This window comes from Megascapheus bottae, chromosome 2, assembly GCF_031878675.1.
Source record: "Megascapheus bottae isolate mThoBot1 chromosome 2, mThoBot2.hap1, whole genome shotgun sequence".
In the NCBI taxonomy this organism is placed as follows: Eukaryota; Metazoa; Chordata; class Mammalia; order Rodentia; family Geomyidae; genus Megascapheus; species Megascapheus bottae.
Window position 1 is genome coordinate 39,615,819 of NC_143510.1, and position 7,911 is coordinate 39,623,729.

Consider the following 7,911-nt stretch of genomic DNA (forward strand, 5'->3'; position numbering starts at 1 on the left):
ATCTGTATTAAAACTCAGATGGAAATGATAAATGTATAACTGATCATAAGTTAAAAGTTTTAAGGATAACTTTTTTTTCCAGTCCTGGGGCTTGAATTTAGGTCCTGGCACTGTCCTTGGGATTTCTCAGGGCTAGTGCTCTACCCCTTGAGCTACAGCACCACTTCTAGCTTTTTCTGTGAATGTGGTACTGAGGAATTGAACCCAGGACTTGGTGCATGCTAGGTGAGCACTCTACCACAGCCACCCTCCTGGCCAGTCATGATAACTTAATGGACTTAGACCTATCACTATATAGGGATGGTTGCAATAAGCTAAGAAACTAAAAATTAGGGATTAACTATGAGAATGAGGATGATCATATCTTCCTCACACCATGGAGATGCTACCTGGATGAAGAATGAATACAGAACACCAAAATGTCAATAAGTTGGATATAGAGGAAATAAAGATAATGCTAATAATATAGATATTGCAAACTTACTTGATTTTCATTATCCATTTGTATATACCCTTTAAATTTTATTTTACATCTATATTAGTAGACACATTAATAAACACATTTGCTTATGGACAATGCAGTGAAGCAGTTATCTGTGCTTATATTTTGTTATCTCTTATATGTCAGTTGACTCAAATGCATTATTTTTTCTAGCATAACTATTTCTTGATAGGTTGGGTCCACTTGTAGTATGTCTAAATTCTAAAATGAATTCTGAAAAGCAGTTAATAGCACAGGAATACAGACAAACATGTTTGCAGCAAATGTGTATTCTCAGGTTGTAAGCGTGAGGATCACAAATGCTTCATGGTGCAATATTTCCAAAGGGATAGTTCAATGACTGTAATAATGTATTTTTACTGCATAATTACAAATGTTATCTTTGTTACTATCTTACTTTAAAAATTACTGTCTAGATTTCCTTCTTTAAAAAAACAGATTGTTGTGGGGCCGGGAGTTTGGCCTAGTGGTAGAGTGCTTGCCTAGCATGCACGAAGATCCGGGTTCGATTCCTCGGTACCCCACATACATAGCAAAAAGCTGGAAGTGGTGCTGAGGCTCAAGTGGTAGAGTGCTAGCCTTGAGAAAGTCCAAGGACAGTGCTCAAACCCTGAGCTCAAGCCCAGGACTGGCAAAAAAACCCAGATTGTTGTAAATATCTATGTTGTACACAATATATTGGCAATGAAATTGCATTTACAAAGTCAATTGTAGGTTTATTGTGATAGAGCCTTTTTTGTATCTGTAACATATAGTTTGATTCAACTGGCAGTATCAAATGCATTTGTAATATTAATGCAAGATATTTTGGGAATAGAACAAAAAATATAGAAATCCCACCTTTGCCTTGGTTTCTCTACATTGTCAGTAATGTACTAAGATATTGTGTGAACCTGACAACTGAACAGAGATATGGAGAAATTGTAGAGTCAATAAAGATGACAACATTGTTAGTGTAATGGTTAGAAAATGAATTAGGATTTACTTTGGCAATCTTTTTTTTTTAAAAAAAACCAGATATTTCTGCTATTTTAAATGAGTGATCTTATATAAACCATATGGGAGCTTCATTTCTTCCTATTTAAAATGAAATTTCTCTCTTAGAATATTTCCAGGATCTCATCCACACAAATTATATAATTCTCCAAAAGATTTATCATAGGAAGGTATTATCTTAAAATAGCTGAAATTAAAGCAAGAGTAATTTAGATAGTACAGAGGAATAAAAGTGTTAAATCTTAAGTAGTACACACTCCAAGAACTTTTTTCATGGAGTTTTGAAGAAGAAGAAGCCAATGCTTGTACATATATATATATATATATATATATATACATATATGTTGGAAAAAACATTTTCTTAAAAAATAACATAAAATCTTTGATTTCTAAATTGTGCACAAAGCCAAGTTTATATATTGAAGTAATGCTTCCACCTGCTCTAACAAGTCCAAATCCCTCCACTCTCTCATAACCCAATACATTTTTCCCGAATACCTCCCCTTCCCAGGCTTTTGAACATGCTACTTCTTTTGTTGCAACACTTTTCTATCCTCCTTCTATCCAGCTCATATGGAAGACATTTATGTCAGCATCATTGGCTTCAAGGCCATTCCCTTTCCTAAATGTATCAACATACCATATTAGTAACTCATTTAGCACCCACACATAGTATATTGCATTTTGAAGTTGGATAAAATTCCCTTTGCAATTTTATTATGCAAAAGGGTTATCTATTAGCTCACATGAACTGGGCATTTCAAAATAGTTCTAATCCAACTTTATTGAAAGTGGTTACATGTTGTCCTTGGCTGTTTGGCCTCAACTTTGCTCTACTCTATTGTGCAAGATTTAGTATCAAGCAAGATTGCTCATGGTAATGATGTGCATTCATAGGTCTTCTTATTATTTGGATATTAGATAGATAAAATCAAAATAATCCTTCTTTCTCAATTGCTGCCCCATAACATACCAACCAGTACTCACTGATCTGTCTTATTTTATGCACTATTCCCTGAGACAATCATTCCAGCACCTGATGGTTAGTTAAATGGTAGGAAACATCATATCCATACATGGGTTGAATTTGTAGAGAGCTTAAGAAATGGGGAACCCTTGTAGAAAAAAAGTGCATTCTTTGGATGGAAAAATACTAAGAAGATAAATATGGTATGCTTTCCACAGACAGTGTTGGATTACCAAAGAAGTTGCCTGAGGATGGATGTGCTTGAAATGTATTGTTTGTAATTGTTCACAATAGAGAGGAATTGTTTTTGGAAAGAAGTAAGAGAAAGGAGAGGGAATGAGCAGGTGAGTTACATAAGAATATATTGTAAATGATGGGCTGGAAGTTTGGCCTAGTGGTTAAAGTGCTTGCCTAGCATGCACGAAGACCTGGGTTCAATTCCTCGGTACCACATACATAAAAAAAGGCCAGAAATGGTGCTGAGGCTCAAGTGGTAGAGACCTAGCCTTGAGAAAATCCAGGGACAGTGCTCAGGCCCTGAGCCCAAGCCCAGGACTGGCAAAAAAAAAAAAAGAATATATTGTAAATGTGTGCAAATGTAACAATGGAATCCTCTATCTCCTGATACTAATGTAAACTATTTTATTATATAGATTAATATGTATCTATGACATACAGACACTCAGCCTAAGTGAATGCCAGTGATTGTATATAGATTCCCTTCTTGAATACTTGTTTGTTAACCATATCATTTGAAATGATGTAAAAATCAATGTTAATAAATTCTTTAATAAAAAAGAGATATGACTCCCAATCATTTACTTTGGTTTTGGGGTTACCTAATCTGTTATCTACTTCTATTATTTTCTGGTCAGGGCCTGGATGCTGTCCCTGAGTTTTTTTTTTAACTCAAGGTTAGTGATCTACCATTTGAGCCACAGCTCCTCTTCTGGCTTTCTTGGTGAGTAATTGGAGGTAAGAGTCTCACAAAGTTTCCAGTCTGTTATCAGTCCTCAGATCTCAGCTTCCTGCACAGCTAAGATTACAGGCATGAACCTCCAGAGTCAATGCATCTACTTTCTCTGAATTTTTCAGTTCTTTCAAAATATTCATGGATAACAATAAAAATGTGAATTATACATTGAAAGCAACAGTTCATGCAAAACTCTAGGCATCTCCATAATAAGGATTAGTAAGGTTGGATTTTAATTTCATGTGATAGACATAGGATAAGAAAAAAAAACACTCACCAAATCACCTTTAATCTTGAACATGTTAAAATGACTGAGTGTTCATGTACTATTTTCTTTAATGTGACTCACCTAAGGAGAGAATTTGAGGCTATTTGTTTTCCAGCATAAATGTGTCATTAGTGGATTCAGCAAACAATTCTAGGTCTTTACAATAACTTGGCTACTGTTTCTCCCTACACTTTGTGGCCTAGGAAAACATTTCCCCGTTTCCCCTCTTTTTGAGTCCTGTCCTACTATGTTATCTTTGGTACTGTAAATGCTTAGTGCTTTGGAGCCCACATAGATCTTGGAGTTTTGATAGAAAGAAACCCTCAACACTTTCATTTGACTTTCCACAGGGTTGCATGAATGAGTGGGTTTTATTTAGTCCATCCTACCGAGAGAATCAATCTAAATAATTACCTTCAGCTGAAACTTATTTTTTTTCTCGCCCCCCCTTGCTTTCTAGTTTTTCAAAAGAGTCCGCTTTAGGAGGGTTCCTTGGATGAGAATCTGAGGTCAGGTTATCGAGGAAACAGACCGAGAGTCAAAGGACTTGCACCAATGTTTGTTGCGAGCTCATTTACAACACTACCTACAAGAAGCTATGGAGAATCTACACAGGAGAAAGTTGCAGTCAGAGCCAACGCCAGCAGGCAACCCCAAGATGAGCTGTAAGACTCCAGAGTTTCCCCAGATTGAGGGTAAGTACCCGTACTTTTGTACCATGATAGTGTTTCATCGTGGCATGTGGGCTGCTCTCAGGATCATGATGCAAGTGATGTGTGGAAAACTCCCTTTGAACAAGGATTTCTGAACAGGCTTCACAGGTAAATCAGTCAGTATTCCTGGCAACTGGGGATAAACGGCTGGGCACACCGAACAGCTTTGTTAAATACAACCAATGAATGTATGGTTTTAGGTAGCAACAGAAAATAGCATTTGAGCAATCTCAACAATACTTGAAGTTGAATTTAAAGTATTGGTATAAGGCATGAAAACCAGCCAGATAACATTTTACAGATCCATTTTTTTATAATTCTTTCAACATTTTTGGATTGATTCCAAAGTTTCTATCTATCCTTTAGGGATTGTTTATCTTTATTTTGCTGTTGAATTTCTACTTGTAGTTAAGGTAGACTGGCAACAAATTGTTTTTGCTGTGTCTTAATTTGAAAATGCCTTTTACTCCCTTCCATTCCCAAATGATATTTTCACTAGATATTTAAACTCTGTTGAAGGGTTTTATTTGTCCTTAAAGTACCTGAAAGGCATGGTTGAAAGTGAGTAGTCTAAATCCAAAGCAATGATCCTTATGGGTTTTGATGAGAAATTCATAGTCATTCAAGTTTTTATTCCCACTAGTGTAATTGGCATTGTGTTTTGGGGAATCCCTTTGGTTTATTTGCAGTTTGATAATTATGTGACTGTGCATAGTATTTTTTAAGAATTTATCTTTTTTGAAATTTGCTAAGCTCTTAGAATCTACTTTTGTGTCTCACCCAATTTGTAATGTTTGTGAATATTATTTCTTCAAATATTTCTGCACCATACGATTATCCTGTTCTTCTGAGACTTCCTTGCCTCTTTAGATATTGCACTATTCCAAAGATAAATGTAGTCTTATTCAATATTTATGAACTTTTATTTGCCTCTCTTTAAGCTGTGCCATTTCTATTGCTTTGTACTGAAATTTACTTAGATTTTCATCTGCCCTATGTAATGTTTACTTATCCCCCTATTCAATGAACTCTGTATTTAAGAAGTGTCATTTTTCAGTTCAAAATATTACATTGGGGTACTGTTTTATATATTTCTCTATCAGTGTTATCGTATTATTAACTCTAGCTACTATAACAACAGCTCTAGTTTTAACAGCTGCTTTAACATTATATTTTATCATTGAAAAATCTGAGTTATTTGGTCTTGGCATCTGTATACACACACACACACACACACACACACACACACACACACACACACTGCCTGAAAAATAGATCATCTTTTAGAAAATGGTTTTCTGAATAGATGAGTGCTTTAGCTGTATACAGATTATTTTTTTCTGCTATAATCTTCATGGGGCTGTGAATGTTTTAAATTTTATAGGGCATGAGTATAGATGTGTTTGGCCTGTGCGGTCTACCTTTGTGTATGGATGAGCTCAGTTCTTTTAGCCTTTAGATGTTGTTTTGTGTATGAACATTTTTGTTTTGTTTTGTTCTGCGCATCAGAACACCCTATCTGATTCTCAATAATATAACCTCATGAGTTAAAGTTTTCCACATTATTAAGCAATGTTTCAGATAAAATTCGACAGATTCTAATTAGAAAATTAGAATATGCCAGTTAACAGAACATCTTATCTCTTCTAGATCTGACAGATGACATTTTAGTTTATTTATCTTAAAAATAGGCTTAGTGACATATATAAAATTTACTTTTAAGAGAGAGGATTAAAGAAAATCTTTGTCTTGCTATTGATTGGTTATATTTCAGAAAATCGTTTTGGCTGAAAGTAATTAACTGAACTAGAAAATTAGAGAAAAATTACTTAAGATACCTAAAAAGGACTACCAGTGGGATGAAAACTTAAAAGACCAAGGACCAGAAAAGGACTAGCAGTAAGAGATGATTTCAACATTTGGAACCACTTTTCCAATTGATTTAAATGCCAAAATACAAAACAAGTGGTTGAGAGAATGATAATGAAACAAACTTTGATTATCTCTTGGGTCTCTTGAGGGATTAGGAGCTTTATGCAATGCCACAAGTTTTTGCTTATGAGCTGAAAGGTATTTCACCTTATAGGCCATAATGTGTTCTGGCTACCAAGGCCTTCGAGCTGTCCATGAACATTTTTCTACTCAAGTCTGGCTCTTTACCCCCTGAGCCCCATCATACTTCTGGTGGTTAACTAGAGATAGAGTCTCACCAACTTTCCTCTCAAGGAAAGTTTCAAACAATCCTCAGATCATAGCATCCTGAGTATCTGGGATTATAGGCACAAGCCATATGGGACTGGCTGGGGTTTTTCTTGTTTTGTTTTGTTTTGTTTTTTCATACGGTCATGATCTGATTAGTTGGCAGACTGTGATGGCTGAAGCAGACGACTCAACTCTCTGTTGAAAGAATATGCTCTTGAGTTAACTTGCAGTGTGTCAATGTATTATTTCACTGTTGTAGTTCACTATATACGGAGACAGCTGTGGGGCATATCTAATTTGACTAAAGCAAAAGTTAACTTAATAGTAGTAAGAAAATAATAAAAGGCAACATATAAAAGATGAACTGGGAATGTGGCTTAGTGGTAAAGTGCTTGCTTAGCATGCATAAAGCCCTGGATTCATTTCATCACTACAAAATAAACAGAAAGAGCCAGAAGTAGTACTGTGGTCAAGTGGTAGAGTGGTAGCTCAGGGACAGTGCCAAGGCCCTGACTTAAAGCACCAGGACTGGAAAGTGTGTGTGTGTGTGTGTGTGTGTGTGTGTGTGTGTGTGTGTGTGTGTGTAAAGATATAAAGATATGTGTGGCTCTGTTCTAATGTAAATATTTGCATAAATAGACTACTTGCTGGATTTGACCTATGGGCAATATTTTGTCAGCTCTTATTACAGAAAAATTATCTCTGAGCTATACCATGGAAACTTCAGGTTGATTGGCCATAAATGGTAGAGCTTGGAGGCATACTAATATACAGGTTTCAAATGAATAATTTACAAGGTATCCTAATGGGCTGATGTCACCAGTAACCAACTATATAGCAAGTAGAGGTTATAGATGGTTCTTAGAAGTTTGTTAACCGGCAGCACATATACTAAAATTGGAATGATACAGAGAAATTAGCATGGCCCCTGTGCAAGGATGACATGCAAATTAGTGAAGCGTTGCATAGTTTTGGACAATTGCAGGAGTTGATGCAAGAAACTACTAAACCCAATAGGCAATTTAGTCTTCCTGAGTCTTCAAAGCCAACGTGTTAATAAACACAATAAATTTCAACAAGACATAAAACCTAGAACTTCCTATTTCCATTATCATTGGCTTTGAAAATATATTACTTTGGTGTGAGAGTTTCTGAAGTTCATTATTTCAATTTTTAATATTTTTATTTATTTTTAGGTTATATGAATGCAAAATATAGATCAGAATCACTAGTAAGAAATTGGAGCATGTTATTACATATAGCAAGCAGTAGATCTTGGATGGAAATTTA

The 7,911-nt window shown here is 35.4% G+C and overlaps 1 non-coding gene across 1 annotated transcript; it reads left to right on the top strand.

Annotated features, from left to right (window-relative positions):
• The first annotated feature begins 7,490 nt into the window (after positions 1–7,490).
• LOC150066697 (U6 spliceosomal RNA) lies at positions 7,491–7,594 on the top strand. Its single transcript, XR_016534691.1, has one exon. It is a non-coding gene; the product is annotated as a U6 spliceosomal RNA (small nuclear RNA).
• The last annotated feature ends 317 nt before the right edge of the window (positions 7,595–7,911 follow it).